We start from the raw sequence: 23,434 nt of genomic DNA, 5'->3' as shown, positions 1-23,434 counted from the left end.
ACAGCAGGAGTTCCTTCCTTTTGTACAGCTGAGTAGTACTCCATTGCAGTGTAGACCACATTTTGTTTACCCATTCCTCTGTTGATGGGCATTTGACTTTCCACTTTGTGGCCATCATGAATAATGCTTCAGTGAACATGGGGATGCCAGTTATCTCTTTGAGATCCTGTTTTCAGTTCTTTAGGATAAATACCCAGAAATAGGATTGCTGGACCATATGGTGGTTCAATTTTTAATTTTTTTAGGAACCTCCACACTATGTCCATAGTGGCCACACCAGTTGACATTTCCACCAAAGGGCACAAGGCTTCCAGTTCCTCTCCCTCCTTGCTAACTCTGGTTATTTTGTTTGTTTGACGATGGCCATTCGAACAGGTATGAGGCGGCAGCTCCTTGTGGTTTTGATTTGCATTTCTCTGATGATTAGTGATGTGGAGCATGTTTTCATATACCTGTTAGCCTTTTACATGTGTTCTATAGAGAAACATCTATTCAAGTCCTTTGCCTATTTTTATTTTATTTTATTTTATTTTATTAAAGATTTTATTTATTTGCGAGAGAGAAAGAGTGAGCAGGAGGAAGAGTGAGAGAGAACCTGAAGCAGACTCCACGCTAGGCTCAGAGCCCGACGTGAGGCTCCATCCCACCACCACGAAATCATGACCTGAGCCGAAACCAAGAGTTGGACACTTACCCACCTGAGCCACCCAGTCTCCCCCCTTTGCCCCTTTTTAATTGGGTTGTATTTTTTTTGCCATTGAGTTGTAGGAGTTCTTATATATTTTCTTTTAATTTTTTTAATTGAGAAGTAGGTGTAATTTTCTTTAGCATTTTATGCTTTTTGATGACCTAGTATGGCGCAGGTATTCCTTATAATTTTAGATATTAACCCTTCACACATGGTTTGCAAATACTTCATCGCATCCTGCAGGTTGCCTTTTTACTCTATGAATTATTTCCATTGCTACACAGAAGCTCTTTAGTTTACTGTCATCCTACTTGTCTATTCTAGCTTTTGTTGCCTGTGCTTTTGGTGTCATACCCAAGAAATCATTGCCAAGACCGTTTGGTTTCTTAAGAGTAAGTGTATTCTTTTTCCCCTTGGGCAGTGCTCCTCAAAGCTTGTACTTACATTTTCCCTGCAAAACCAAATCATTTGATTTTTAATGATGACCTTTTAAACTGAATTTACAATAGAACCAGCAGTAATTTCAGATATTTCACCTTTAACAGAATAAACCTCTCAAAACTTTACGTTGATTCCATGAATTGTATGAAACAACAACACACAAGCGCCGTTATTGGGCTGAACTGCTTTTCTTTTTGAAACATCTCATGACACCATATCAAACCACTAGCGTTAACCCTTTGCAAAGTTCTGCCACCGCCAATGGAGCCAACACAGGATTGCCTCATGTATCACGTCTGCAAGAAAATTTGAAATAAAAAAAGAGCAAAATTAACTTAGGAGAACAGTGATCTGATATAAACAAAAACTTATGCCTCACAGGGTGATGTGTAAATGACAGCTGTGCACGTCACTGTTGTCTGTGGGAATAACTGCTTACCTGCTTCAAATAAACCCTGACTTGCAAGAGAAGCCGGTGTCTCTCTTGCAGTGCCCTCTGGGTTTCACGTGATCCGCGGCAGAACAACAGCCCTCAGGGCTGATGGTAAATAGCAACAAACATTTTGACCAAGCTGTTTTTTTTTTAAAAGATTGATTGATTGATTGATTTTGTTTATTTATTTTGGAGAGAGAGAGAGCACGCGGATGGGGGCAGGAGGGGCAGAAGGAGAGGGAGAGAGAATCCCAAGTGTGATGGAGGGCTCCGTCTCACAACCCCGAGATCATGACCTGAGCAGAAACCAAGAGTCGGAGGCTTAACAACTGAGCCACCCAGACGCCCCTTGACCAAATCGTTTAAAGGGCCCACTTCTAGGGCTGCTCCTGAGACCATTGCTTCTTATTCTGGTGCTCATGCGTTACCTGCTTGCTCTCTCTGAAAACTTTAAGGATTTTTTTTTTAAACCTCTGTTGTCTTCATTTTACAGCATTGCAGCTTGTTGCGTGTGCGTGTGCGTGTGTGCGTGTGTGCTCTAGGTGCTCAGTGGGCCCTTTAAATTTATGAAGTCATGTCTTTAAATTCTAGAGAAAATGTGTATTTCTGCAGTTCATGTTGCTAATTGCGGCCTAGTACATCTTTTCTCCTTTCTTACTACCAGAATGTCTGTACCCAGGACAGCAAGGTGCCTCACTGGAGTTTCCCAGCCACCCTCCTTGGTAGGTGTCATCATGTGACTCATTTCTGTCCAGTGAGATGTAAGTTGGTTCACAGTTGACATGAATGCTTTTGGGCCTCTTCTGCTAGACACACGGTTGCAAGGCCCGAAATGAGAAGAGGGTGGGCAGAAGTCAACCAGCCCCCTCAGGGCCCCCTCGCCGTACGCTCCAGGGAGCACCACTCGCGCTGTAGTCGATGGAACGATGGGGCCTTAGAGTCCGCAGGGCAGTGACCCTGCCGAGAAAGCGGTGTGGCGTGCACCGTCGGGGGTGGGGGGTGGGGGGTGGGGAAGTGGTCTGTCAGATATGACTTCTGGGAGCCTTAACCTTTTCCAGTAAGGCTTTGTGTTCTCGCCCTCTGCTGTGTTTCCCGATCCTTGGATCAGAACATCTCTGGTTCACCTTCTTCGGGTAATAGCGAATCTATCATCCGCTGGATAAGGAGCAAGAGCGCCAGGCCATGCGGGGCCAGGAACAAGATCTGGGTCTAGCTCCTTCTTATGAGGACTGATGAGCGACCCTCTTGTTTTGAGACCCCTCCTGACCCCCGGATTCAGAGATGTCTGGTGCTTCCAGATCATCAGCCTTTTGAGGATTCGTGGTGGATTCAGTTTCTGTTTGTGGGCCTCCCTGGGTGTAGACACTTAGCAGAATGGGGAAAACGAAAACTAACTTAGTTGCCCTTTGTCCAGCCACTTTATACCTTCCAAAAATGTGTTGAAATTTTTTGCATTTCCTCTACCATTCACTTCCTCCTATTGTATTCCTCTGTGGCTATCTTAGTGGTTTGGGGGGGGGGGAGTAAAGAGAAAGGCATGCGTTCAGTCTGCAGTTAACTGGGAGCTGACAGCCGTCTCTAAGAAGGCACACCTAGGGGTGTCTCTGCTCAGAAATCCCAGGCTTTTCGTCCACACCCGTAGCCATGCGGATTTTTAAAAGAATAGCAAGTTATGAAGAAAAACATTAATCCGTCAGAAAAACTAAGAGGCAGCCCACGGAATGGGAGAATATATTTGCAAATGACACTACAGATAAAGGACTGGTATCCAAGATCTACAAAGAACTTCTCAAACTCAATACACGAGAAACAAATAAACAAATCAAAAAATGGGCAGAAGATATGAACAAACTTTTTTCCAATGAAGACATACAAATGGCTAACAGACACATGAAAAAATGTTCAAAATCATTAGCCATCAAGGAAATTCAAATCAAAACCACACTGAGATACCACCTTATGCCAGTTAGAATGGCAAAAATAGACAAGGCAAGAAACAACAATTGTTGGAGAGGATGTGGAGAAAGGGGATCCCTCCTACATTGTTGGTGGGAATGCAAGTTGGTACAGCCACTCTGGAAAACAGTGTGGAGGTCCCTTAAAAAGTTAAAAATTGAGCTACCCTATGATCCAGCCATTGCACTACTGGGTATTTACCCCAAAGATACAGACGTAGTGAAGAGAAGGGCCATATGCACCCCAATGTTCATAGCAGCAATGTCCACAATAGCTAAATCGTGGAAGGAGCCGAGATGCCCTTCAACAGATGACTGGATTAAGAAGTTGTGGTCCATATATACAATGGAATATTACTCAGCTATCAGAAAGAACGAGTTCTCAACATTTGCTACAATATGGACGGCACTGGAGGAGATAATGCTAAGTGAAATAAGTCAAGCAGAGAAAGACAACTATCATATGATTTCTCTCATCTATGGAACATAAGAACTAGGATGATCAGTAGGAGAAGAAAGGGATAAAGAAAGGGGGGTAATCAGAAGGGGGAATGAAACATGAGAGACTATGGACTATGAGAAACAAACTGAGGACTTTAGAGGGGAGGGGGGTGGGGGAATGGGATAGACCGGTGATGGGTAGTAAGGAGGGCACGTATTGCATGGTGCACTGGGTGTTATACACAACTAATGAATCATCAAGACTTACATCGGAAACCGGGGATGTACTGTATGGTGACTAACATAATATAATAAAAAAATCATTAAAAAAAAAAAAGAAAAACATTAATCTACTTCACAGTTTAAGCTAGAGATGCCTACATCGAAATACATAAGTATCTAAAATAGTTACCAAGCGTCCTCTTGAATGACCAATAAGGCAGCTGCACGTGGCTGCAGGGACAGAACTCTTCACTCCACTCAGCACCGTCAGACTCCCAGCCCACTGTCTTTCCAGGCCACTGTCTTCCCACGGACCCGCGCCGCCTCTCCAGGATGCTGCCACCTCTGGGAAAGACGCAGGCTGACACCTGCAGGACGCCTAGGAGGTGCCCGGCACTCCCCACACTCCCACCGTCGCGAACAGCGTTGCCTCCAGTGACTCTACTATCATCCCCCACGGGGAAGGAAGGCACAGAGCACTTATCTCTCCTGAGCAAGTGCACGTGGTCCAAACAGGATGCGTGGTTCAGAGCCAGGATTTGAACCAAGGAAGTGCAGCTCTGGAGTCTTTGCTGGTGTGACTGCAAAAAGATGAACATATTGAATGCATGTAACCCCCTGTAACTTCAAAAACATTTCACATTCTCTCGTCTGAGCCTCTGACTTCCGACAGGAAGAGCGAGGTAACTCAGCCTTTTACCTGGAGGTGCCCTGACGAACCACGGTTCAAGCTCTGTAGCCCGAAGCTCAGCTGTGCCACCGGTTCATCTTGATGCTTACGAACCTTCCTTTACACACTGTTCCACGAAGAGGCACTGTAAAGCTAATATAAATATTAGATTGCAAGTTATAAATTGTTGACTTAAACCTCAGAAAGCATTTCCCACAGAAATAACGCGAGTCATGGTGAGTAGGCGCGTAGGCTAACCCGCAGTTGCCAGACCGCGTCTTACTGTTTCCACAGTAACCACAGCACTCCAGGGCCTGGCGTGGACAGCAGCCTCGCCGGGAAGGGGAGGGACTGCAGGCAGCGGCCGTGCCCCCCAGCCCCAGAGGGATGAGGCCTAGAGGTGAAGAGGCATCTGGGGCGGGGGGGGGGGGGGAGAGGGTTTGTAAAGTGGGAACGGCTGGGCATGCTCCGTACCTAGGGCTCCACCCAAACCCAAGCCATTTACGTACAAGGGAGTAAAATGTGCCGTTTAATCAGAGAGAGTTCCTGGCACAACACACACTGCCCGTCTAGGGGACATGGGAACCTGAGCTGCTATGCTTAAAGAACCAAGGTGGACAGAGGCCAGCTGAGAGCCGTTTGTAGGACGCTATGTCCAAGTAGCCCAATTTCCCGGCAGAAGTCTGCTTTCTCTCTAGTTGTTGGGCTCCTAGTTTTACCATGAACCTACAGACCTTGTATGGTTAGAGGCCCTTTTTGTATCACGGCGACATGAGAAGATTCGTATTCTGAGCTAATATGATCAGTCATTTTTAATGAAGCCTTCTGACTTTTACCAGATTCCAAATTAGGGATCTTTTGGGGATACAGCATTTGCCAGCTTGACCCAGAATAAGAGCTGGGCATTATCATGCCTACAGTGATTAATTATCATAATTATAATCATAATACTCATTCATTCACTCATTCAATTGTTTATCTATTTCCTTGGCTCATTCTAAAAACCATGTGAGGTGACCCAGTGTAATGACGAGGAAGATCTGAGTCCGTGAATTCATTGGATCCCCTGCAATTATAGAAGAGTAAATATTTCTCTGCAGAGGGCTGGTTTTTCCTATTGCCAGTGATCAGAGATTGTTTGATTTTATTTTGCCTTTTTTTCCTGGAAGAAATTAAACAGGTCTTACCACCGAACCTGACTCCTGGCCACAAAGGATCCCTGCCGTTTATTATCAGAGAGGATCTGGTAAGAGAACAGCCATGTTAAATTCTCGAAGATTTGTGATGACTTGACCAGAAGCTAGGCCGGGGACCAAGGACCCACACAACCCTCAGGGCCCTGTAGCTGGAATGTCAGGAGACTGTGGTACCTTCTAATGTCTTTGGAGAAGCAAAATCCACTTGAAGGATTTTTCTTATTTTGAGCTCAAGCAAACCACAGAAAAACAGTTGCATTTGAATCATCTGCTCCCTGTGAGGAGCCAGTCAAATCAAGGGCTCCACGGCCCCTCCCTCCAAGATTAGGATGCTCTGTGGTGAGTCATTATTCTGGTCCCGGCCATCCTTCCATCCTCAAAGACCACGACTACTGGTGATGGTTGGTTGGCTGCCCAAAGGGAGACAAATTCTCTTTTTATTACTTTTTGGGAAAATTGAGGCCATTCTCAAACATGATTTCCCTCTTCTTACCCTTCCGACTATGCAATACTCTACGTCTAAAATCCATCCTTTCCTTTTTTTGGTTCAATGTCAACTTTTCCACCAATGTTTTGACTCTCTATTCTTTTTGGCACCTGCAAGACTTTTTTTTTTTTTTAATTGAGGTGACATTCACATAACATAAAATGAACGTTCTCTCTCTCCCCTTCAACTTCCTTTCACCTCTCAAACTCCTGCACTCTGGTGTCTATGAGAGCTCCGTTCCCTAAAGACCACATGTGACTTCCCAATTGCTCTGAGCAGTGAGTGTCTGTCAATACTCTTCTTCTGTCTTTCTGTCCAGCAACTCTTCCTTGTGAACTTATCCCTCCTTCCTTGACACTTGCTTTCCTTGACTTCCAGGACATTCCCTGGTTTGTGAGTCCTGACATTTAGGATTCCTCTTCTCTCTCCTAGGCGTGAGTCTCTCCACTCGGTCCTTAGACTCCAGTGTCCCCCAAGGCTTAATCCTCCACCCACAGTCCTTGCTACACTCTCTCTAGGTGACCTCATCCACATTCACCATTTCAGCATCGTCTATGCATGGATAACTCCCAAATCTCTTTCGCTAGTGCTTCTATCTCCCCCCTAAGAAGAGGACTCAGCTCTCCTTTGCCTACTGGCTGGATAGATGAGTATGCATCCCACAGGTATCTAAGCAGAACCCAAACTATGGCTTCCTCCTACGTTCTTGATCACAGATGGTAACATCACTTGTTACTAGGTCAGAAACCTGAGTGTCATTCAAAACTCCTTCCTGTCCCTCACCATCACCACCCAGACAATCACCCAGTATTTCTCAAGGTGGTCCAGTTTTCCCCATCCTCATTACCAACATCCCAATCCAGGCAGGCATCATTCCCTCTTGGACCACTATGCCAGCATCCTCACCAGTCTCTCTTCCTCAGTCTTATCACCCCCTAATCCTTTTCCTCAGCTGCCAAAGAGATCCTTCTTACACGCAGATGTAATCACACCTTCCTGCTTGGTGGCTGCCTATCTCCCACAGCTCCTTCACTGATCTACACACCCCTCATCTCTGGCACTTCCTGCCTCGACTTTGTTAGAGCGACTCTGGACTGCAGCCCTCCCACTGCATTCACCATGCCTTTTCCTGCCTCCTGCCTCCCCCCTTTCTCCTGCTCCATAACTCCTGCTCACATTGCCCCTGAGGGCTTCCTTGGCCCCATCCTCAGGTCCTTACTCTGAGTTCCTGCAACGCATCAGGCCCTTTGCTGTGGTTGTGTCCTTACACTTTCTGTAGTGATCTGTTTCCATGTCTTTCTCTTTCACAGGGTTGGAAGCTCCTCGGATGCCCATCACTTGGCTCCATTCCTACTATGTTGTTTTGATCCTCAAAATTAATTGAATGAATGAATAACAGATTATCCCCCCTTTCTGTGGGAAAGGACCAGTAAAAGAGAAATTAGAGGCAATAACTGGAAACAATATGAGAAATACTTCAAGTAGAAAACATCACACTGTTGGTTAATCTCATTTTTTTAAAAAGTCATGGCATTTAAAATATGTTTAAGAGTAGCATTTGAATTCTAGGAATTCTAAATTGGGAAGAATTATCAGAGGTCATCTGTCTCAACCTCCCGTTTCTAAAGTACATAGTTAAAAAGAGGGGGGAAAATGGTCATTTAAAAAAATGCCGTTTAAAAACAGCCTTCTCTATCTTCAACCCCTTGGACAATGAGCCTTTCAGTCTCTGAGCCAGCTGAACGGAAACTGTTGAACTCCAATAGGGACATGGAAGCTTGGAGGACAGGACTGAAGGAGACTGGCCGTGGAGAAGACAGGGCGTTGCCTAGTGACTCGGGCAGCACCTGCCACGGGCTTGTCCCTTCTACCTGCTGTGTCACTGGTTAATAATGATTTTTAAATGTTAGAGGCTGGGAAAACCTTCCTGATTTTGTTCACTTAGGTCTATTTGCAGAGGGCAGAGGTACTTGGCAAGTACTATGAAATGTCTAACAGACTGGAAGGGCTTTTACATTATATGGAGATAAAACTCATTTGCGACTGTTTAAAGCAGATAGTAGAGAAGGAGAGGGAGATTGGAGACAAAATCATTTTACTCCCCAGCCTGGTGAGAAGGAAGAGTGACGTTGAATCGCCCAGAGACAATGAAGGAAGAACAAGGAAAGGGCGACAGGTAGAAATGCTTGTCCAGCTGCTGGGAGAGCAGCATCACCATACGCAGCACTGCCTGAAAGGCGCAGATCGCAAAACCAGGATCTGGGCCACAGAGCAGAGCTATCATGAGAAGAGGCCGAATGAATAATAAGCCAAGACTGGCATGCTGGTCGACCGCAAAGTCAAGTCCATGTTTGGGTAGAGTTAGCAGAAGAAAGAAAGCTGCCAGACTTGGAGTTGGGGGGATGGGATTAGAATAGCCTGAAGGGTGGATGTGCATGGAAAGATCCCCTCAAGAACTGGGAAGGGTTAAGGTCAATCCAAGGCAGTGATTCTTAAGGTGGGGGTGCTACGGGCATCTAATGAGTAGAGGCCGGGGAGACTGCTCCTCGTACAACGCACAGGGCAAAGAACTAGCCAGTCCAAAGGTCAACTGCGCTAAGATTGAGAAACCCTGATCTAAGGGAATTTTTCAACCTGACAAACAACCCCAGGGAGAGGGACTGGATTTATCAAAGGCCAAGTCGCAGGTCCCCTCCCTAATCTGACCAAGTAGAGGAGGCTGTTTGTGTCAGACGACAGTATCCTGCATTCCCAGACCTCACGTTGGTGGCGAGAAATCGGCTACAGTGGCGGTATTTACACCGCGGAAATTGGCAAATACTACAAAGCAGGGCTTGTGCCTCCCACGCTCCACACCCCAGAGAGCTGATTTTTCAACAGGTGCCCCCGCACCGCCGCTTCCCAGCTAGGAGGCAGGAGGTGAATTCTCTTTCTCCCTCTCTCTCTGCTTTTAAAGAGCGCTACCCTTAAACACGCAAGTGAAAGTGACCAGGTCCTTGATCCTTCTTCCTCCAGTCAGAGGTTCTCAAACTGCAGTATGTATCAGTATCACCTGGAGGGCTTGTTAAACCAGAGATCGCTGGGCCCCACCTGCGAGGCTGCTGATTCAGTAGGAGGGGCCCAACAAAGCATTTCTCCTAAGTGCCCCCGGCGATGTTGGTGCTGCCTGTCTGTAGACCCTGTTTTGAAGACCCCTGTTCCATGCTGCCTCTGGGAACGGCCCTGGTGACTCACGTGACTTTGTCTTCAGGAAGCAATTCAGTGGGCTTTGAGGTGATGCTTCCCCATCTCTCAAAAACTCACTTGAATACGCAAGATGTGAACCATCCCCTTGTTCGGGCTGCTTATATTCTAGTTTTGTTTCTCTGGCCTTGGATCCTCTGAAGACAGACCACAGGATGATCGTGCATGGCGGCTAAGGAGATAATCTCAGGTGCGGAATGCGAAGTCACAGGGCGAGATTTCAAGCTTCAGGATGGCTCGCTCTCTGCATGGTACCCAGGAGTCTAGGAACATGGGAACTTTTTAACAAGAAAGATGTCTAAAAAGTATGAAAATGAATGTTCTAAAGTGAGATAATTGGGGGAAAGAAAGTTAAAAATGTTAAGACCCTAAATAGATGAGTTTTGCAAGTGCTGATGGGAAGCAGTATGGCTTCCGGCGTCTCGGGAGTTCCGGTGCCACACGGCCCAGATAGACCCCAGAATGCAGGCACCCCGAATTCGTGCTCAAACCCTCTTCCAAGCAGGACTCTGCTCTTCCGTCCGCTCCCCTGAGCGAAGACGCACACCTGAGGCTGGAGTGAGCAATGCACATTTTATGGGCTGCGGGAGGGTTTAGTGGCGAACCACTCAGCATTTCGTCCCCCAGCTCCCCGTTACTCATCTGCTCTTCCCCTCATCATTCTCCCCATGGCAGCCAAGTGGAAACCATGACCACCCTTTCCTGTGCCACGCTAAGCACTTTAGCTCCGTGTCAGCTCCCTCAAGCCCAGCCAGCAGCTGGCCCCGACTCCCAGAAGACTCGGGAAAGCACATTACCAAAGCAGGCCACTTGCAGAGGGATTGTATCATAAGGGTCCTGGAAGGAACAGATGGAACTTTCCAATGGGTAATTTGAGGAGAATTTAATTGAGGGACCGTTTACAAAGGCATAGGCAGAGTTTCAGGAAAACAACTCCAGGGTAGGAAGAGTGAACTGGCTTACTACCCAGTGGCAGGCAGAATTCTAGGATGACCTCCAATGAGTCACAGCGTTGTCGAATTGCCTGCCCTTGAATGTGGGCGGACCCCTCAGAGCCAACAGAATACAGCAGTTGTGATGGATGCCACTTCGGTGATTAAGTCACTGTGCAAAACTCCTACATCGTGGAAGACCGGAGGAGAGAGCCCCCCACTGGCCCTGAGGACGTGAGCTGCCCTGTTTTCAAAGGGTCACGTGGCAGGGAGGTATGGGCAACCTCTAAGAGCTGAAAGCAGCCCTCAGCTGACAGCCAGCAAGAAAGCAGGGACCTCAGTCCAACAACTGCAAGAAACTGAATTCTGCCAATAACCACGTGAGCTTAGAAGGGAACCGACAGTCTAGAAAAGAGTTCCGTCTGGCCCGTGCCTACGTTGTTGCCTTTTGAGACCCTGAGCAGAGAACCCAGCCAAGCCATGCCCAGATTCCTGACTCCTAGGAACTCTGCATTAGAGCCTACATGTTTGTGACACCGGCCCCCCAAAATTCATGTGGTGAAATCCTCACCCCCAGTGTGACAGTATTAGGAGGTGGGGCCTTCTTAAGGTGATTGGGTCATGATGGTGGAGCCCTCATGAATGGGATTAGGGTCCTCATAAGAAAAACCCAGTGAGCTCTCTTGCCCTCTTCCTGCCATGTAAGGACACCAGGAGAAGACAGCCATCCGCATCTGAAAGAGGGTCCTCCCCGACCGTGCCAGCACGCTGATCTCAGACTTCCCAGCCTCCAGAATGGTGAGAAAGAAATTTCTGTTGTTTTTAAGTGCCCACTCTGTGGCTGTTTGTTAGAACAGCCCGAATGGACTAAGACAATGTGAGATAGTAAATGTGTGTTCTTTTAAGCCACTGGGTTTGTGATAATTTTTTAGCAGGGAGACATAGGTACTTATACCCATAAGAACCCCGAGGCAAGAGGAAGGAGCAGTTCTCAGAACCCAGAGAGAGGGCAGACTGACCGGAGCTGAGGCCTTTGGGAAGGCACAGCCACCCATCAGTGGCTGGAGAGGAAGTGAGCTGGAGAATGAGGGCCCTGACCGCACATGCTCTGTCCTCTCCGCTTCCCCTCCCCAGTGTTCCAATTAGTGAACCCTGCCAGAAGGGAGCAAGGGGGGCCAATTAATGTGGTCTCTTGGGTCAGCTTCTCGGGGCACGGAGCAGGGGGAGGAAGGTGGACAGCAGATTTGGAGGGGCCAATGGGATATACATTCTAGCACCAGGGCATTCTCACGCCCATTACAGGAAAAGTAAGTGTTTTCCCTCATATTGTTCCCTACATAAATGGACAGCAAAAGGAAGACAGAAAGTGAGAGTTTTGGTTTCCATGGTAGACTCAGTAAACGAAAGTATTCTAAAAACTGAAATGACTTAAATCTTTCCTTTTCCCCTTGTTAAGTGGCCTAATCATGGCATATGGTCACAAACTCGCTTTACTCAAGAGGCCCTGTACTATAATTACACTCAGGCCCAGCATTGTTCAAGGTCTAGAAAGAGACAATTTATATAATAAGGCTGGCCATAAATCAGACAGCTCTGTAGTTACTGGGTAAATGAGATGGTCTCTAGAGACAGTTTCACTGTTATTTTTTCCCTAGTTATTTCTTAGAAGATACAATTTATTCACTGCTCTGGTAAGAATAGATTTGTTTAAACACACTGTATCTCGTTCTACAGCTGGAGAGCTGACGACCTGTGTTAGTTTGCTGGGGCTGCCATGACAAATACCACCAACTGGGGTGCTTTAAATAACAGAAGTGTATTGTGTCACAGTTCTGGACCCCAGAAGGCATCAGCCGGGTTGGTTCCTTCGGAGGGCTCGGAGGGAGAATCTGTTCCAGGGCTCTCTCCTTGCTTCTGGGAGCCACCCAAGTGTTCCTTGGCTTGTAGGTGATATTCTCCCTGTGTCTTCACACTGTCTTCCTTTTCTGAGTATCTGTCTCTGTTCAATTTCCCTTTTTTATAAGGACACAGTTATATTGGATTAGAGCTCTCTGTAATGACCTCATCCTAACCCAGCCATCTGCAAAGACCCTATTTCCAAATAAGGTCACGTTCACAGGTACTGGAGGTTAGGGCTTAAACATCTTTCTTTTCTTTCTTTCTTTTATTTATTTATTTTTTTTGGTGGGGGGGGGACACAATTCAACCCATAAGAGGCTCTAAACCAACCTATAGTTTAAAGGCAAAGCCTACTTCTAGTCGCCAAATCGAAGATTCCAGTGAATCCTCATTTGTTGCTGGTGAAAATGTAAAATGGTACAACCACTTTGTAAAATAGTTTGGTAGTTATTTAAAAAGATAAACATGTCCCTACCATATGACCCCGCCATTCCATTCCTAGGGGTCTATAAGGAGAAATGAAAGCATATGTTCACACGAAACTCGCTCATGCAGGGTCAGAGCAGCGGCATTCACAGTAGCCCCAAACTGGAAACACTCAAATGTCTGTCACCTGTGAACGGGGAAACACTAGGTGTTATATCCATACAACAGAATATCATTAAGCCGTAAAAAGGAATAAACTACTGATAGATGCCATGATATGGATGAACCTCGAGCACATTATACCAAGTGGAAGAAGCCAGTTTCAAAGAGCACAAACTATATGATTCCATTTATATGAAACATCCAGAAAAGATACACCCATAGACACATAGATTAGTGGTTTCCTGGGTCTGGGATTAGGAATGGGGAGTAACTGTAAACAGGTGGGAGGGATCTTACTGGGGAGATGGAAATTTTCAAAAACTGGATTGTAGGGACTCCTGGGGGGCTCAGTCGGTTAGGCGTCTGCCTTCGGCTCAGTTCGTGATCCTGGGGTCCTGGGATTGAGCCCTGCATCAGGCACCCTGCTCAGTGGAGTGTTTGCTGCTTCTCCCTCTGCCCCTCCCCTGCTCATGCTTGTGCACTCTCTCTTTCTCTCTCTCTCTCTCTGAAATAAATAAAATCTTCGAAAAAGAAGAAAAATGAAAAAACTGGATTGTAGTGATGGTTGTACAAGTCAGTAAATGTTCCAAAGATCATTTAATTGTACACTTAAAATGGATGGATTTTATGGTATGTAAATTGTATCTCAATATAGGTATTAAAAAAAAAAACAACTCCTGTGTCCTTAAGGTAAAAATCAAACACTTTTACCATTTATTTATAAGATGTTCTTCAGTAGTATGTTAAATATATCAGAGCCTCTTTTATGTACTGATGTGGGACCACATCCAGGATAAAGTATAAGTGGAAAAAAAAACACCACCACCCCAAACAAGGTTCAGGACAGCATGTATTTGCTAGTGTACACAGGAATTTTTCTAGGAGGTGACATAAGAAGTGGGTAATAGAACTTTACCCTGGAGAATGGGAATGGGATAGGGACTTTTCCCTCTAAACTCTTTTGTACCTTTTAAATTTGGTACTGTGTGTATGTTTTCAAAAATGTAAGTATTTAAACTTTTTTTTTTTTAATATATCAGCACACCACAAACCAAAGCATATACTCAACATGGAAGATGACCTTCTGGAAAACAAAAATAGTAGATTTTCCCCCCGTGGACCAGACTGTCACTTAATAAGTGATCCTTCCAGATCTGATATTTGGCCTTTCGCACTGAGAATGGCTTATTCACCTCCAGCAAGGAGCCATTTTCCACAAGAGGCCATGTAGTAATTATGTGGTCATGTCCAAGATTAGGGATTTCGTGTCTTTCTGGTCTGTCTTACCCACTTCATATGGAGAAATTCGGAAATATTCTTCCATGCAAATTCTTCCAGGGAAAGGTGCCACCTAAACATTAAATCATTAAGATAATACATGTTATTGGGAGGTGGGTGGGAGGCCCTGTTTATATATTTGCACTCTTTTTAGAGTACTTACTGGGCCATAGTTAAAAGGGGAAGCAATGTATTGTACTACTTGTTTTCCCTTTTCACAGTGGTGGCTGCTGTGCGGGATGCTTATGTTACTATTTATTGATCTCTCTCTATTCCCTCTGTTGTTGTTCTAATGATGTCACGCAGATTGAGAACAGCTAAGAGTTTTTTCTAAGCACAATGAGATGGCGTTGTAGAAAAGATTCCTATAATCAAGCAGTTGGTTTCTAAAGAAAACAAGGGAGACTTCACTGACCATTCTTAGAATACATTAGAGACCCAAAGCATGTCAGTCAATAATTCTTTCCCATTCTTTCCATGGGGGTGTGGGGTCCTGGTTGCTGTAGGCGCTTATACTCTGCTGTAGGGCCCCTCCGAGAAGTAATGCTCTGTAATTGCCCAGACCGCTACGGCTTGAGAAGACCCACAAGCACCACATTTGGGAAAATGTCTCACCACGTCCAGCCCCTCACATCTGGCTGGTCAGTCAGGCAGACAATCAAAAGGCATTCTGGTCTTTTCACAGAGCTGCTGCCGTGTGCGAATAGAGATTTTTTTGGTCTGCTTCAGAGTGGGGTAGGGGAAGGGGATTATTTTTTCCTCAAAAATGTATTTCTTTAATCCAGTGCTTTACAAATGAGGTTTTTATTCAAATCAGTTGTAGCCGAAGGAAGGAAAGTAAGGAGGAGCATTTATTAATGACAGGGCCTCCTGCTGGTGTCAAGAAAGTCTGTTTCCAAAGCAGGCTGCATAAAAATGGATCCAGCCACAGCGTGCCGCAGTTACATTTATCAGGACATTATTAATGTGCTTACGGATGAGCCGTCACACAATTCTTATACACTGCCCCCCAAAACAAAGATGCCACAACTTCTAGTTTGCAATGGTGATTTCTACTTCATTTCAGGGAACATGGGAAAATGGAAGACAGTGTCTAGGACATCCAAACATGGTAGATCTTTACGATTCGTATTTGAGCACCTTTCAACCTCTTCGAATCTATGCTAAAATTAAATGTTCCTCTGAATAAATCGATGTATCTGAATACCTGCGTGTAGCACGTGAACTTATCATCTACTTTTCCATAAAATAAAACATATCGGTATGCTCATGTCACCTACTGAAATAACCGGGCAAAATTGTTTCAGAGTAAATTCATCCCCAAGGTTTTGTTTTGTTTTTTCCTAATACTTTCTGTTCGTATATTTGGTTACTGGTTTCTAGTTCTCATCTAACAATGCGTAACTTTTAGCAGCTTCCATGACAGGGGAATGGTGGGGGTGACAGTGTAGTCAAAGCAGTAATTAGATGCACATCGATGCTTTTCTTGTTCTGCATCTCCCGATCCACAGGCACATGGCAGGAAATGTGGGAGCTGAGATTTGAACCAGCTGTCTTGACCACTTTGCACTTGACCCATGCACTTGACCACTTTGTTCTAATGACTGGGTGTGCCGCCTCCTTGCCATCCTTACTCAATCTGGACATTATTATTTTGCCAAATCTTTGCCAAGCTGTGGGGTGAGATGGCAAAATGAATTTTAAAAGCATTTTTTCTATGTTCTATTTCCAGGGGAGACACGCTGACGGGTAACTGGTGACCAGGGAAGCTCTGTGTTCCCAAAACATGAAAAAATGGTAAGGGCTTTGTGTTGCTTTGTTTTAGAAATAAAATTATAAGTAACAAGCAAAAAAGAAATGGAGGAAAGAAGTCTTTGTCAAAAGGCGAAAATGCCCTCATTAGAAATGGATCACTTAAAAACAATTTTTTCTTTTCCTTCCTTCCTTCTTTCCTTCCTTCCATCCTTCCTTCCTTCCTTCCTTCCTTCCTTCCTTCCTTCCTTCCTTCTTGCCATATTTGGTGAAGATATCTTGTGCTTTGTATATTCCAGAGAAGACCTCAAGAGCATTACACATTTCAGTTTGGAGAAAGCTTACCTATACCCTTGGTTTGAATTTAAGAAGACAAAGAAAAATGTACTGTTAGGAAGACAAAGAGAAATGTAGTTATATGAACAACGTAAGGTAAAATATACCAAATGAGTATTTCCCAGCGTTAATGGAACTAACATTTATTCCACAGACCAGCTGTGCACAAATTAAGAAAAGGCATCGAGGCGAAAGGACTTCTGAATCTGTGTGGTCAGTGCAATGCTACTGGTTATAGAGAAGTTGATCTGATAAAACTTAGTATGCTTTCAGTAGAAGAGAGAGGGAGAGATGACCACTGTAACCAACACAAAAAGAATTGAGTCTGGTGTCTGTCAAAGCTAAGTGATAACAACAAATGCCCAAAGAATTAACGTCCATGTGTATCCCAGTTGTTCGGTCAAACTTTGTTTCAGACTCTAAACAGCTGAAAGGATGGCTGTATCTCTTGGTAGATTTTGAAAGAGAAAAGTTGGCAATGTGATAAGAGCCTGCACAGTGTGGTTAAGGTTATGATTTTCAGAGTCAGACAGGCCTAAAATTCCATTCTGCTATTTATTGGCTAGATGACCTTGAACTCGGTGGAAACTTTCTGAGCCTCAGTGTCCTCTTCTGCAAAGTGGGAATATTCATTTTTCACTCAGTCATTCAACAAACACTCATTGTGTGCTGCAGACACCAGACACTGTTCTAAGCACTAGAAACACAGCAATGAACAGCAGTATCAACCAAAGCCTTGTCTTAAGGACTATGTCTCAAGGACAACAAGCCAACCAACAAATAAATATAGACTCTATTGGGTGGTGACATATGTGGTATTAGTTTTCTTTTCTTTTTTTATCATGTTATTTTATTTTTGCATCACGTTAAATATACTCTTCAACCCTCATCCCCTATTGCTCTCCCCACACCTCCCCTCTGGTGACCATCAGTTTGTTCTTTATAGTTACGAGTCTGTTTCTCAGTTTGTCTCTCTCCCTTTTTCTCCCCCTTTGCTCATTTGTTTTGTTTCTTAAATTCCACATATGAATGAGATCATACGGTATCTGTCTTCCTCTGACTGACTTATTTCCCTAGCATTATACTCTCTAGCTGTCTCCATGTTGTTGCAAATAGCAAGATTTCGTTCTTTTACGACTGAATAATATTTTATATTATTTATAATACACACACACACACACACACACACCACCATTCATCTATTGATGGACACAGGGGCTGCTTCCATAATTTGCCTATTGTAGATAATGCCGCCATAAACATAGGGGTGCACATATCCCTTCGCCTTCGTGTTCTGGTATTTTTAAGGTAAATACCCAATAGTGTGATTCCTGACTGTAGAGTAGTTCTATTTTTAATTTTTTGAGGAACCTCCATGCTGTCTTCCACAGCAACTGCACCGGTTGGCGTTTCCGCCAACAGGGCGCAAGGGTTCCTTTTTCTCCACATCCTCGCCGACGCTTGTTGTCTCTTGTGTTTTCCATTTTAGCTGCATTTTCGGGTTTTCTCAGTTTTCTCGGGTTGCTGTAACAAAGAAAGTACCACCACCTAGGTGTCTTAAAATGACAGAAATTTCTTCTCTCACAGTTCTGGAGGCTGGAAGTCTGAAGTCCATGTGTTGGCAAGGCTCTAGGGAAGAACCTTCTTGCCTCTTCTAGCTTCTGGTGGTGGTTTGCGTCCTTGGCGTCCCTTGGCTTATGGAGGCACCATTCCAATCTGTGCTTCCATAGTCACATAGGCACTCTCCCTGAGTGTGTATCTCTGTGTGTCCTCTCCTCTTTTTATGAGGACACCAGTCACATTAGAGTTAGGGGTCATACGAATCCAGTACGACCTTGGCTTAGTTAATTACATCTGCAAAGACCCCATTTCCAAATAAGGTCCCATTCTGAAGTTCTGGGTAGACATGAATTTGGGGAGACATGGTTCAACCCACTACAAATGCTATGAAGGAAAATAAAGCCCGGCGAAGGGATAAGCATGGGGGCGGGCGGTGCTATTTAAATAGGGAAGGGTCATTTGGGAGCAGGCCTGCATGAGCAAAGGAGGGGTGCCTTGCCGTTCAGCCGGGGGGAGAACACCCGCACAGGAAGACATCACAGCAGTGCACAGAGGTCCAGAGCAGAGCCTGTTTGGTGGCATCAAAGGACAGTCAAGAGAGCTGTGTGGCTGGGTAGAACGGGCCAGCAAGGGGTAAGAAAGTGGAGACCAGAGAGGCAGCCAGGAGCAAGATCACTTACGGCCTAGTGTGACCGAGATGAGGATTTTGGAGTCTGCCTGTCTCCTGGGGATTTTGTGAGGCTAAAGCAAGGTATGATTTCTTAAGCACTCAGCTGTACCGTGCAGAAAGCAGGCACGTGGAAATGCCAGTTCTCCCCCCCTTGTTCACCTTGCTCTCCCAGCTCTAAGACAACACATTAAGAAATTTCTCTCTCTGGGTTTGGTGTGACCATCTTCTCCAACTGAATTCTTTTCTGCTTAACTGGTCACCTGGTAAAGGATCTGACATTTTCCATTGCTGAAGGGACAGCATTTCAGAGCTTGTATCAGATAAACTCCAGCAAGTAACCTTTCATAAGAATACTTGCTAAACCAGGACATCTGCAGAGCAAGGAGAGTTACTTGGGTTGGAATTAAACCTCTTGTCCTGCGCTCTGTCCTCACCCCTAGTCATCTCTGAAGACCCTCCATAAACACTGGAGATTTTGATCATCTCTGAAGACCCTCCATGAACACTGGCTAGATTTCTAGAAAAGTCTGAAATGTCTTTTATTTCCACAGTGGCCCTATGGTTGATCTAAGTGGATGGACTTCAAATGTTCACATAACATTGAAATCTCATCATTGTACTTTTTGTTTGAAAGACATTTTAATGAGTGAGAGAAGTGTGAGTTGATGCTACGCAGGAAAAGAGTGCCTACAGGTGAATCCTCATTCTATCCCCAGGACTGTTGATCAAGCAGCATAAATATTTGCAGTTTTTTTTTAAAGATTTTATTTACTTATTTGACACAGAGAGAGCACAAGCAGGGGGAGTGGCAGAGGGAGAGGGAGAAGCAGGCTCTCCAATGAGCAGGGAGCCTGATGCGGGGCTTAATCCCAGAACCCCGGGATCATGACCTGAGCCAAAGGCAGCCGCTTAACCAGCTGAGCCACCCAGGCGCCGCATTTGCAAATTTCTAATTAATCTGTGTCAATTTCATCACTCCTTCATTTGTGTTTAAAATACGCATTTTACCTCCAGCCTGGCTGGAAGGAACCATATGAGGTATTGCTAACCCATCCTTGTGCTGCTGGCTTAGAAGGCATTGACTAGTGAATTCTTATTTCTCATTTTAAAAAGTCTTCGTGAGAGACTGTGGACTCTGGGAAACAAACTGAGCGCTTCAGAGGGGAGGGGGGTGCGGGATTGGGATAGGCTGGTGATGGGTAGTAAGGAGGGTATGTACTGCATGGTGCACTGGGTGTTATATGCAAATAATGAATCATGGAACTTCACATCAAAAACTAAGGATATGCTGTATGGTGACTAACCTAACATAATAAAAAATTATTATTAAAAAAATAAAATAAAATAAGAACCTAAAGAATAAATAAATAAATAAATAAATAAATAAATAAATAAATAAATAAAAAGTCTTCAACACCCGTCTGGACTGCCAAACCAACCAGAGACCTCAGACCGACCGTATCCTGGAAGGAGCAGATGACATCCAAGGGCACTGCTTTCCCAGGAGTCAGGACCAGCCCTTCCCCCTTCCCCAAATATGCATTTTAGAAGGGCCTTTCAGCTATTCACTGCTTTATAGAAGTTCCTATGATGTGTGTGGAAAGCAGACATGTAACAGTGGTCCCGTGGGGCATTCTAGTGCCGCCCTCCACAAAGTGTGACCCCGCGGGCTCTGGAAATCCTGCTCTGCCCCCTGAAGGGTAATTTGGTTGACACTTCAGTGGGAAACTAGCACAAAAATGTTTGCCAGCCAGGCTGCTTGGGGTGGACTTGTGTGAGCTTTTTGAATTACAAATTAATACCATTCTTTTAACCCTTTGTCCCTCTGATATGCCTGGGGTGGAAAAGCTTGGAAGGCAGCAATGTAGGAAAATAGACACAAGCACAAGGGAAAACTCAGTAGTCACGGTGGGCTTTTGAAAAATACAAAACTAGACTTTCTGTTCGTCTTGCAACTGTTTGGAGGGTGTGGAAGCGTGTAGGCAACTTACACTAGAAAGAGAAAACGTTTATGCGAGATTAGGGAGCATTTGCTACCGATTATATTTTCAGTCCTGAAGCCAAGCGCTCAATTCGACTCAGCAAAATGAAGTAGTCAAACCTTTCTTATGATGAGATTTCACGTAACATTTGGTATTTTGAATGTAGCCTTTGACACGCAGTTTTGTTTGTTTTCTTCTGCTTCCTTCTTGTTTGAGGTAGGTGTCAGTAACACGGCGGCCGGTGACAGGCAGCTGATCACCTGGGAAATGCGGCCAAAAGGAAAACCCTAGCCAAGCCGTGAACTTTAGTCCAAATGCTCATCTCTGACACAGACAATGCCAGACCTTGTGTGGAAAAAAAAAAACAGGGACAGAGCTTTGTATGGGAATGGTAAAGACAATATGCCCTAAGATCCACTTTCTTATTAATGCAGGGTTTGTGCTACGGTACCGTGAAAGACAACTGTGTATTTACTGAAAACAGGGTCATAGTCATTGTATGGTATCCTGGAAAATTACAAGATCCTTCTAAAACCCAAAACCTTTTTTTTTTTAATTTAAGACTTATTATAGGGTGTGAAGTTAATCCTTAGATTAGAATACCCTCTTTAGAAATTTTTCATTGTTTATTCTAATGGTCTGGGCCTCTTTGACCCCCTGCGTACTTGACCTTAATCACTCCGCTTCCCACCCTATTGAAACTCCTATTTCCCTTGGTTTTCTCTGCTGCCCTCTTAATGCACTTTTTTTCTCTCCTGACACTTTACGTGGCCCTTAGGCAATCTTTGTCTTCAAGAACTCTCTCTTGCTGCTCGGCACCTTTTTTCCTATAGAGCTAATTCTTTTCCAATCTAAATAATTACAAAATCTCTCTTCCAAACCTCTCCCTGCCTCCCCAGCTCCCATCTTATTTTTAATCGCCTGCACATCTTGCCTCTACTGCAAATAATACTTGATTTTAAACCCGACTTATTTCTCCTCTTCCCTCCATCCAACAAAAAAAATGTGGTCCTTCCGGTTTTTAAAATTTAATTTTTGTTTTCATCAGTGTTATCCATAAAGAGCCAAATAGTTTTACTTCGTAAAGTGGCAGTTCCCTGCTCCCCGATTTCCTTCTTCCTAAAGGCAAATATTTTCAATCCTTTTAGCTATTTATTTCGTATTTCTTCCTTATCACAAAATAACCAGCCTATGTTGCTACTTCTTGCATTTTTCCATTTGAGGCTTTATAAATCTTACCATTACTACCACACACAATCTCTGCGAGGCATCCCACCCGAAGCGTTAACTCACACTTGTGGTTAGATCAATTTTCAACGATTCTTTTGACTGTGTAACTTCATACTGCTGAGTAATGTATTTTTTTAAAAAGATTGATTTATTTATTTGAGAGAGAAAGCAGCAGTGGGGGGTGGAGGGTGGGGAAGGGGCAGAGGGAGACACAGACTCCCTGCTGAGCAGGGAGCCGGAAGCAGGGGGGCTCCATCCTAGGACACCGGGATCAACCTGAGCTGAAGGCAGATGCTTAACCGACTGAGCCACCCAGGCGCCCCGTAATGCTGTATTTTTTTTTTTAAAGATTTATTTATTTATTAGAGAGAGACAGCCAGCGAGAGAGGGAACACAAGCAGGGGGAGTGGGAGAGGAAGAAGCAGGCTCATAGCGGAGGAGCCTGATGTGGGGCTCGATCCCATAACGCCGGGATCACGCCCTGAGCCAAAGGCAGACGCTTAACCACTGTGCCACCCAGGCGCCCCAAGTAATGCTGTATTTTTAAGACTCCTTTTCCAGTCTTCTAAAACCTTGTTTCCCCTGAAGTTAATAATTGTCTTGCTTTTTCATTCGCTTGGTTGTCTTAATTAATTACCACGAGTTAAGCCACAACCTCCTCACCGGGAAAGGACATATCTTCTCGTGTCCGAGCCCACACAGCATGTTCTTACTTTTATTTTACGGCAGCATCTCTGGAGGAGCCTTCTGAGCTACTTCTTCATCCAGACAGGCTGCCCGTTAGGCATCTTGCCAGGATGCCATTTCCCTTGACCATCAACCTGGGATCCCCTTCCCTTCTCCTGACTTGGGGTCTCTGTTTTCCAGATCCTCTAACTTCCTCTTTCTCGGCACATTTCTTCTTTTCTCTATGGCACATTCTTCAGGGGGTTCCTGAGAAAGAGAAAGTGGCAGGGAAGGTTTGGGGGACTTTGCATATCTGGGAAAGTATCACCATTATTCTACTCTAACTCCGTTTTGCTCTCGTTCGTCTGCTCCTCATGTCTGCTCCTCATTCGAGTCCGAGTCGAAGTTGTCATTAGTTGTGTGGCCAGCTACTGAACGCTGAGTTGGGAGTCCTTTCCCTTCAGAAACGCGCCTCTGCCGCTTTGCCGCTCAGAAGCCTGCAGCCATTCTGATCCCTCAGACTTTGAATATAACTTTTTCCCCACTGTAGAACCTTTAGGGTTGTCTCCTCCCCTATGTCCTTAATGTTTTGAAGTCTCACGATGGTGCAACTTGATCTAGATCTATTTTTTTTTTTTTCCATCTACTCTGCTGGGTCCCGGATGGGCTCCGCAATCAGGAAATTTATGTTCTTTGATCCTAGAAAATTATCTTCAATGATTTCTTTCTATTTACTGGCAGTAGGATATCAACGCTTCTCTAATT

At 44.9% G+C, this 23,434-nt stretch overlaps 1 long non-coding RNA gene across 1 annotated transcript; it reads right to left on the bottom strand.

Moving 5' to 3' along the window:
* Positions 1–758: 758 nt before the first annotated feature.
* On the bottom strand, positions 759–5,042 carry LOC103675888. The gene is made up of 3 exons (XR_571939.2): positions 4,881–5,042; positions 4,371–4,761; positions 759–1,425 (listed from the first exon to the last, which is right to left on the bottom strand). It is a non-coding gene; the product is annotated as an uncharacterized LOC103675888 (long non-coding RNA).
* Between the last annotated feature and the right edge of the window lie 18,392 nt (positions 5,043–23,434).

Source organism: Ursus maritimus, unplaced genomic scaffold (assembly GCF_017311325.1).
Source record: "Ursus maritimus isolate PB19 unplaced genomic scaffold, ASM1731132v1 scaffold_18, whole genome shotgun sequence".
NCBI lineage: Eukaryota > Metazoa > Chordata > Mammalia > Carnivora > Ursidae > Ursus > Ursus maritimus.
This window is presented reverse-complemented; position numbering and strand designations above follow the sequence as displayed.